Source organism: Ochlerotatus camptorhynchus, unplaced genomic scaffold, assembly GCF_037179485.1.
Source record: "Ochlerotatus camptorhynchus isolate MF236.1 unplaced genomic scaffold, CSIRO-AGI_Acam_v1.1 ptg000084l, whole genome shotgun sequence".
In the NCBI taxonomy this organism is placed as follows: Eukaryota; Metazoa; Arthropoda; class Insecta; order Diptera; family Culicidae; genus Ochlerotatus; species Ochlerotatus camptorhynchus.
In genome coordinates, this window is record NW_027040574.1 from 27,981 (window position 1) to 37,081 (window position 9,101).

At 38.3% G+C, this 9,101-nt stretch overlaps 1 pseudogene; it reads left to right on the forward strand.

Annotated features, from left to right (window-relative positions):
* Window positions 1-254: 254 nt before the first annotated feature.
* On the forward strand, window positions 255-2,235 carry LOC135698212 (uncharacterized; annotated as a pseudogene).
* Window positions 2,236-9,101: the final 6,866 nt, after the last annotated feature.

Genomic DNA, 9,101 nt, shown 5'->3' on the forward strand with positions numbered 1-9,101 from the left:
CTCGGAAACTGTTTCCAATTTCACCAGCCGGCCGTGTGCTGACGAATGAGCTTTTTAAGGTCCAACCAGTGATGGAAATCAATGGGCAAAGAAAAATAACTCTGCACACAATAACGCAAATGGTTCATGAACCATATGAGCAGGATTGGTTCAAAATAATCTGAATCGGTTCATTCGATACATTTTTGTTTATCTGGTTCATAAACCATTTATAACTGAGCTGCTTGAGTCTTAACTATTCATTACTTGATTCATTAGCCTCAATACATTGCGTGACACAGTCGTGAACCTCTTGTGAATGAATACTTAAAGCGAACTGTCAAAGAATCATTTCAGTTTAACGTGTTTTGTTCGCTACAGCTAAATATTTACGTAACCAGTTTTAGTTTTTCGTAAATAGTGAAATAGCATGGTCGGAAATTTTACTGTCGATGATCAATCCAATTCTTCCATCACGATGGAGTCGGAAATGCAGTCTGAAGATGGCATTAAGTCTGGGGTAGATACTCAAGAGTCAAGTGGTATCAGCAGCCGGAAGAGGAGCTATGCCGAGTCAGCTGAAACGAAACCAACCAAAAAGTCAATCATATTGATGCATACAAAGCAAATCCTCAGAAACGACGCAAAAATGGTGGTTTGTACTCTAGAACCGAACTGTCCTTATGCTCAAAAAGTGTTTCGATCACAAAATTTCGACCGACATTTCCGTATGGCCCATTTATCGGCCTACAACTTGTTGTGTATTGGAGAACCGTCAATAAAACCCCATGAAGCATCAGATCCTGCCATCACCGTCCGTATGTCAAAGCAGAGATTGATTGGCGGAGTAGTGAAGCTAGTTACCATCCATGGACTACCATTTGCATCAGTTGAGTGGGACGGCTTCCGTGATATTTTGGATCCTTTAGTCAAGCCATTCAATATCACCTTAAACCGACATAATATCACGGACTACAATAAAACAGCGGCTGAAGGAATAGATTGGCTTATCATACAAGAGCTAAAAGGAATCATACTTTCTTTAAAACTTGATATTGTTCCGAAAATGTATCGAAGTTTTTTGGGCGTGAACTGTCAGTATGTTTCAAGCAGCGGAATGATTATTAAGAGAACACTTGGTATGTGCTAATACTAGAACCAATTTTCATTTTATGAATTTTAACCTCTGTACAACTCAATTTAATTACAGGTATCATCGAGTTGCATGATCGGCATACCGATCAAAATCTTTAAAAAGAGCTTAATAAGCTTCTGAAGCATTTTGAATTGGAAGTCTGGCAAATATTTTCAATAACGATCGACAATGCAACTAATATGGTTAAACTAGTTCACCTATTTTCACAAGAAGCAGAAACTGTAGAACTAAACAATGATGATGGAATAATATCTGATCCGGAGTGGAATCTGGAAAGCGCTGAAGACGAAGAGGTAGAACAACTGAAAAACGAAGCGGAAGACGATACGCTTGAAACGACGCTTGAAACTGAGTCATACGAGTCACCCGAAGAACAGACATGGGCGAAGGTACTTGTAGATGCAACCACGGACGAGTTCGTTGCAGCCATTCGTTGTGGAGCTCATACAACCCAGTTGGTTGTTCATGATGTATGCCGTGAAAAACAATTCAGAGAAACCTTGAAAGAAATTCGAAAGAAAACGAAAAAATTCCGTTCAGCAGAATACAAAGCGTTCTTCGAAGCCAGCGAAGGTGCTTATCCCCCACTTCCTAACGAGACCAGATGGAACACCGACTATCGACTTATGCTAGCTTTGAAAAACGGAAAAAAGTTTTTCCGTAACTTGGGAAAACAATACACAGAACTTGGTAAGTATTTGTTTCTTATACACATGTATTTTATAAAATGTTCTTTTGAATGTGAATTGTTTAATGATTTTATTTCAGATCTCTCTAAAGAGTGGGCATTTATCGAAGAGTATGCATTGTCATTCGAGCCACTTTTCAACTTCACCATAGCCGTTCAGCAATTACAGCTTACTTTGTCCGATTTTTATATTGAATGGATTCGCGCGTATGGTCGTGTATCAGGATTTGACGATGCTAACCGATTCAAGTCCCATATTATATCTACCATGGATCGCCGACAGCAAAAACTTTTTTGCAACAAAATTTTTCGTGCTGCCATTTATTATGATCCAAGATTTAATTTCAACGGATCCAACCTGCTTTCTAATTCACCGAAAGAAGAAATCGTTGTAAGTATTGATGGTATTTAGGATCAATCTGTTTTGTCACGCGAAATAAGGGAAAATTCAACAATGTTTTGTCTTATACCTTATACATTGCTTGTCACTCCCCCATGACGTACTAAATGGATCACGCCGAGACTTCAACTCGTTCGGTGCTGTTTTCACTAAAACACGTCATGCAATTTGCTCAGAAAATCTTCAAAACACTTTGAAAGTCAAAACGAACAGTGCTCTAGTACAACTAGCTTTATCACACATGCTTCAGAAGGACAGAAATGCCATGCTCAACAATCAATAGCTAACTCGCAAAGGGAATGCTGTGTCGAGATGATATACTTGATTTGATCCGGATTGATTTGAAAACAACATTATCAAATAAATATTTGCATATTTCTTTCGTTTAATCATTAAATTATCAACATCTGTTCAAACTTACTCCTACGTTGTGTCTCAACTTTACGAATTGTGGCCACAGCACGGCCCCAGTGTGTGCACAGGGAAGAAATTGCATACGATGCACTTCACAATAGCAGAGATGCCAGTACTCCTAATGTCACTGACAAGACGACCAGAGCGATACACACACTTGCAGTTTTTGGATTGCACCAAACTAAGAACAAGAAGAGTTCTTCCACACAGGTGTCTTTTATTTCACCAGAAATATTCAGTTTAAATTTTAGGTTTATTCACTTTGAGCTACTACTAAAGACTGATCTAAACAAATGATGATGGGAGGAAATGATGATCATGACGAAAAACCCGAATACAAGTAACCGAAGACATAAGGTTGCCAGTATAACTAGATAATTTCGCCTGAACGGGCGAAAATGCGGTGCTGTATGGGCTCGCTACCAAAAACTTCACATTATGTTTCATCAACATCATATATAAATTCGTACTAGAAGTAAGCACACCTTATTCTTCTTCAGTTTCAATTGGGCCTTTCAATCGCTCTTATTTTTATCCAGTTTGCTCTTCTTTAACATTTAGTCCAGCTGCCCCGGTTTTGAATATCCGTTTCTTACATTTCTTACTCTAAACCTGGGCTTAGACAGAGCAAGTCAATTGATCAAGTCAGTTGAATTCAACTGACTTGAACGCGAATTGAACGTGTAAACCATGCTTCACTTGTCATGATTGAAAAAAAAAATCTATTCAGAATGTTTCAACTAAAGTTCGACTACGCTGAATTTTGCGATACACTGTCTATGGAAAAATCTGGCAAAAGATCGTCGGTTTGACAAATTGGTCATACATTTTAGGGAGATATTTTCTTCTTTTATTTACGAGCAGTTTTTTTTCTAGAACTTTGGAAAAACATGTGAGATCGATGGTTTGACAAATTGATAAAATATTTTTATTCCTACTTTTTTACATAAGCAGTTCTTTCGGGAAATTAAGCAAAACTTTTTTTTTCGGAAATTTTTGCAACCATATTTCAACAGGTGACGGCAATAAACAGAAGTTATGGCGATTTGTTTTGTGTGCAGAAAACCTGAAAATGTTTATTTTTATTAAATTAAAGCCTTTTTCTTGGTCCTTTTCGAAAAAAAAAATGGCACAGAAGGTGGCTTATATTATTGTGCAACACTCCTACCAAATATTTTTTTTGCGTTTCGCCTCCACAAACGGTAATTTGATAAAAATGTTGAAATCTGCATTCTTTATTTTTCGGTTTAATTTTTCGTTCATATAATGTGGCGCTGTGCTTTCAGTAGTTGTAAGTGTAAAACTCACAACATTCCTCGATTCATTTTTCAAACCTTATATCTCAAAGTTTTGCCAAATTCCTCGATTTGAATTTATAAAAGAAGAAAAATCTCGTTAAACTATGTTACCAATTTTTAAATCCATCGACCTCACATACTGTCTAAGTTCTCGGAAGAACTGCTCGTTTATGAAAGAAGGAAAAAATTTCCTCAAAATACATAACCAATTTGTCAAACCGTCAATCTCACAAGTTTTGAGAAAGTTTTCAAAAGAACATTTATAACAGAAGGAAGAAATGGAGATGAACCAGCCTACGGCTGAAAATCTCCTAAATAAATTTAAAAAGAAGGGAAAATCTCCTAAAAATATATTGCCAATCTGTCAAATCATCGATCTTGGTTTTGTCAAAGTTCTCGAAAGAACTGCTCATGTATAGGAAAACTCTCCTAAAAATATATTACCAATTTTTACACCTCCGCTTCTGGTATTGATTTACTTTGAACAGAGATTTTCCCTTCTGTTAATCATGAGCTGTTCTTTTAAGGTTAATTGTTGCAATATTTAAAGATGTCTCCTTAATGCTCGCGAAACCAACCTAAGAAATGTAGTACAGTCAGCGGCGTCGCGTGCCTCATTTGTTTACCTGTGCACCAAACATTGTTCGTTATAGTTTACCACCACATATTAGTTTTTGTTTTATTTTTCAATGCTACATGAATTCGAGGAACATATTCTATATTACTATATTAATCACTACCTAACGTAGCATTTGTAGGGCCTATCATCTTGTGTAAACAAAACTTGTATGGCCCTTTTCGCGCTAACCGAAGTAGAAGGAATTGCAAAACTTCACTAATTCTCGTTTTTATCACAAGGCTAACTCTTTCGACTGAAGTGTAATGAAGAATATCCCTCAAACACTTCCGAAAATATTTTTTGATACAAAACAGTGTGAAAATCCAAAGAAAATTCATTGTCCACTGGGTAGCAAACTTGAATTAATCAACTCTTAATTCACCAGAACAACACTATCAGAATGAACCAGGAGAAGCTCATAAGTTTTGACAGGCGCACCGGCGCAACCATCGGTAATTGAGAGATTTACAACTGACAAGAGAGTTAGAGCGAGCTTTTGCGCTCTCTTTCTCCATTACTCTCTTTACCTGCAATCAGATATCAATGTGCACAGCGAGAAGTGCACGCTTTAGGCACCTATACATCACAAATGTTCTTCTAATTTAAACTCACACATTCAAACCGGTCTGCCAGTATGATACACGTACAAAGCGTACCAGACTGCTGTTTCCGTATTGCTCCCGTTTTATGCGTGACTGCTGAAAGTTTCAATTACAACTAGTGGTGCAAACCGCCATATATTGTGGGAAATTTGTAGTATGTTTTAAGAGGTGATAGAAGGTTTGTTTGGCTTACATCAAGCATTTGACAATTCAAAAACTCGCCACCCGCCACCCAAAAAAGCTCGCTTTTAGGTGCACTATTAACGATTTTTGGCATGGTAGTGATATCGATATGCTTAAAAATCAATGCATTAGAGATTAGGCAGACCATCCGAACCAGTGGCGTCGCGAAACCTCACTTTTTACCTGTTCAACAACTTTGAAAACGTTATTTAGGGCAGTGCTGCAAAATCTCGACAGTACACGGTGATATTGACAATTCTGCTTTGGTCACTCATTTGAGCTAACAGTCATAGTCAAGGCAAACCATGTCAATTGTCAATGACAATGGTGTCAGTGACGAACATGTGCAGATATGTTTATTAGCTAAATTTGCTACAAAATTAAATGACTTGAGCAAAACAATCACATGGATCCATTTTAGTGCACAAGTATCTACGTTCTGAGCTACTTGGATAACAATAATGTGACACAGAATGTACTAAATTACACTTTTTGTTACCAGGTGAATCTTTGTCATTGACGAAAAAATGAGTGAGATTTTGACGAAGGTTTTTTTGAGGATCAAGTCTGTCAGTGACTATGTGACGAACAATTTTGTCAATATCGCGCGAAAGTCTGTCAATGACAATGACAAGTCTCAGCACTGATTTAGGGTCATGTTTACATTCAAATCAATTTCACAGGGTCCTCTAGTTTGACTGATTTGTATCCATTTGAACCAATATTGTTTTGTTTGTTTACGTTTTGAGAGTTGTTAAACAGGTAGATTGAGGTTAGGGCGACGCCACTGATCCGAACTGAACTGAATCCTTTTTGAAGCAAATCAAGGTCGAAGATATAATTGATCACACGGGCTATCGTTATTCGTTTTTTTTCCGTTCGGTATACCTGTAATATTGTTCTGGTTGTTAGTGGAAAGTGCAGTTCGTTGCGATAATCGTCTAATTAGAGCATATTTTGTGTTGTGAAAACAGTGAAAAAGTTATCCAATCAGACATTTTGTAGTGTATACTGTCTAGCATTGGGCGATCTTGAGAATCCAATTCCTCTTTGCGTATTAGAGCATCTCCACCGCTGTTTCTAAATCACTTTTGGAAACTGAGCCAGCATGACTTCCGCCTGTGACCAATGCGCTAAACCAGTTAAAGGCGATTAAGAATCCGTCTCCTGCATAGTTTTTTTGCGACAAGATGATTCACCTAAATTGCGGGTGCAGTTTCGAACGCCTTTGGATACGGTTGTGTTTTAAGTTTGTTCTCTGTATTGTGCGTGCGTTCGCTCTCATAGTTTTCGGCTGCAATTACTTTCCGGGAAGTTTTAGAATAGAGAAAGAAAACGTGATTCAACATGTTTGCAAGCATCAGAAGAGATGTCGCGATCTGCGTTGTTTGATTTTCTCCCGGACCAGAAATTAGTGGCATCGCGAGTGATAATTTTTAATTTCAGTTTATTTACGCGCTGCAAGGTGCGTGAAAGAGCTCGGCACAATCGGTGTTAATGTTGGCTCGCTTGTAACTTTTTTTTGTTGTGTTTTCGAAAGAAATTGATCGAAATTGTACCAAAAGTGCTTCTGAACGTGTTTCGCAGTTGGGTGTGGTGAAATTCGTGAATTCGCGGTTTATGTTCAGTGAAAATTCCGTGTCACAAAATTGCTCACCGAGTTTCCTTTTTTTGCCGTTCGACGACGACAGGTTTGCGAGAGAAAAATAAGCATCGGGAATGTGCTCCCGGATGTATTGATTTGGTGAGTACGTTCCAGTTGAAAATTGCTCTTATACATATCTCGATTGCATTTTCGAGAGGACGTTCGGAGATCTTTGAGATTTAGGCGTTGTTGCATTTGCGGGCAGATGAGTTGGTCGCCGGTAAGGGCCAGTAAGTGCTGCCAGCAGATGAATCAAGAGGTATTCGAAACAAAATTGATAAGAAATGTCCATTCAAATCGATTTAATACAGTTGAACAAATTTCAAAACTATATACGTGCCAGATTTGGAAATAATATTTTTTGAATCTGGAAGTGTGTTTATGATACCATTATCCATTTGATAAAGGTAGAGTGAACATGCGGGGCTTATTGTAAGTAAAAGTGACCTCGGAGTGGTCGTGAATTACCAGGCATTCTGAAATGGGTCACTGGAGCTGCAATAGAGCTAACACCTTCTAACTCCCGGACTAAACCTGCTTTAATTTAAGGGTAATAAAAAGCAGTTTTCTTCCATAATAACACTGCCGGACAGTGGGGGTTAGATTGTACACACACACACACACACACAGCAGTGCAGGAAAGCTTTTGTAAATAAAACCTGATTCGATGTGCAAAAATGAACCCTTGAAAAAGTAAACCTATTGACAGCTGAATTGTTTTGATGTTCGGGAACCGAGTAGGGAAATGCTGCTCACGATCCGGAGAATCGAGTTGAATCAGCATCGCAAGCAAATGAGCAGCTTGATTATTTTGTGCATGAACGCCTCGAACTTCTGAGGTTCGCAGTAGTGTCATAGAGGTAACTCTAAGACTAGAAGGTCCCGAAATACCGTGCTCAACTTTTTGGCTCAGCTCTGGTACTCTCTTCGGTCCCAAGCTAATCGATTCACCCCTCGAAACATAGGAAAAACCACTAACCCCTCATTTTATCTGTCAAACTTTCATAGCGAATCAAAACAAACATATCGTAGTACTAGAATTTCGACTAGAATGGGATACGTTAATCGTTTGCTTGGGACCAATAGGCTAGTCAAGTAGTGAGCCAATTTAAAATCGTTAGTTTCGTATTGATTGTTGGTAGTGTGGCGTGGTTCTCTGCTGTGTTTTGCATCGAAACAGGTTCATTTACAGAGGATTTCCAGCACTGGGTCCAACATAAAAGAGGTCCGAATCGGACGAATACGTATTAATTTTCAGTTTTTGGTACAGGGTATTTAGTTACCTGAACGTTAAATTTCCCTAGCCTACTCTACCTGCTGCTAGGGGGGGTCTTGGTTCTCGTTCAAAAACACCAACCACTTCACTTAGCTAATCAAAATGTGTCTTAGCACACGGACGCCTGATATTTAAAGAGGCAATTTTGGGCAATGGCCGTTATTTTTGCCAATTTTCCTTCATCCCGTCATCCTACTTTTGTATGGTTGTTTGTAGTTCTATGGTGGACGTAACGTAACGGCACAACTTTTTCACAGCGATACAGAACCTTATCAATTCTGTGGTAGACTGCTGTTTTTGCACAAGAAACGTGAAGGTTCTGAATGTATAAAATAAATGACAAAAACCTACAAACTTGTGACCAAACGGTTAAAGTAGATCCTTCTGAAATTTGGGTTGCTAAGAAATAGCGTGTGTACCGTGTCGACCCCTCCGTTCACGCAAAAAATTAACATTTTGCCTACGGGATTTTTCAGTGGAGTGAAAGGATAGAAAACGATCCGCCATGTTTCACGAAATTTGACATTTGCTTATGGCATTTTCCTACACGGAAAGAAATCTCCTTAGTCCTTTTGGCAAATTTCTATTGCTAATTATTCATAAAATGTATAAGTCAACTAATAAGCAGACGCCCTGTAAAAAGTTAATGAAGATCATGTGTCAAATTAAATGTATAGCGGTCACACATCCCAAGTAACAATTTTGGTTTTATGAGGGTTCTGTAGACCATGATTTAGACTTTTAGAATGCTATAAAACCGTGATAAAACCTGCAATGTTACTTGGGATACCTTTTATGCATTCTTATAGGACCTATGTGGTTTGTCTTATGGAATGTGTAA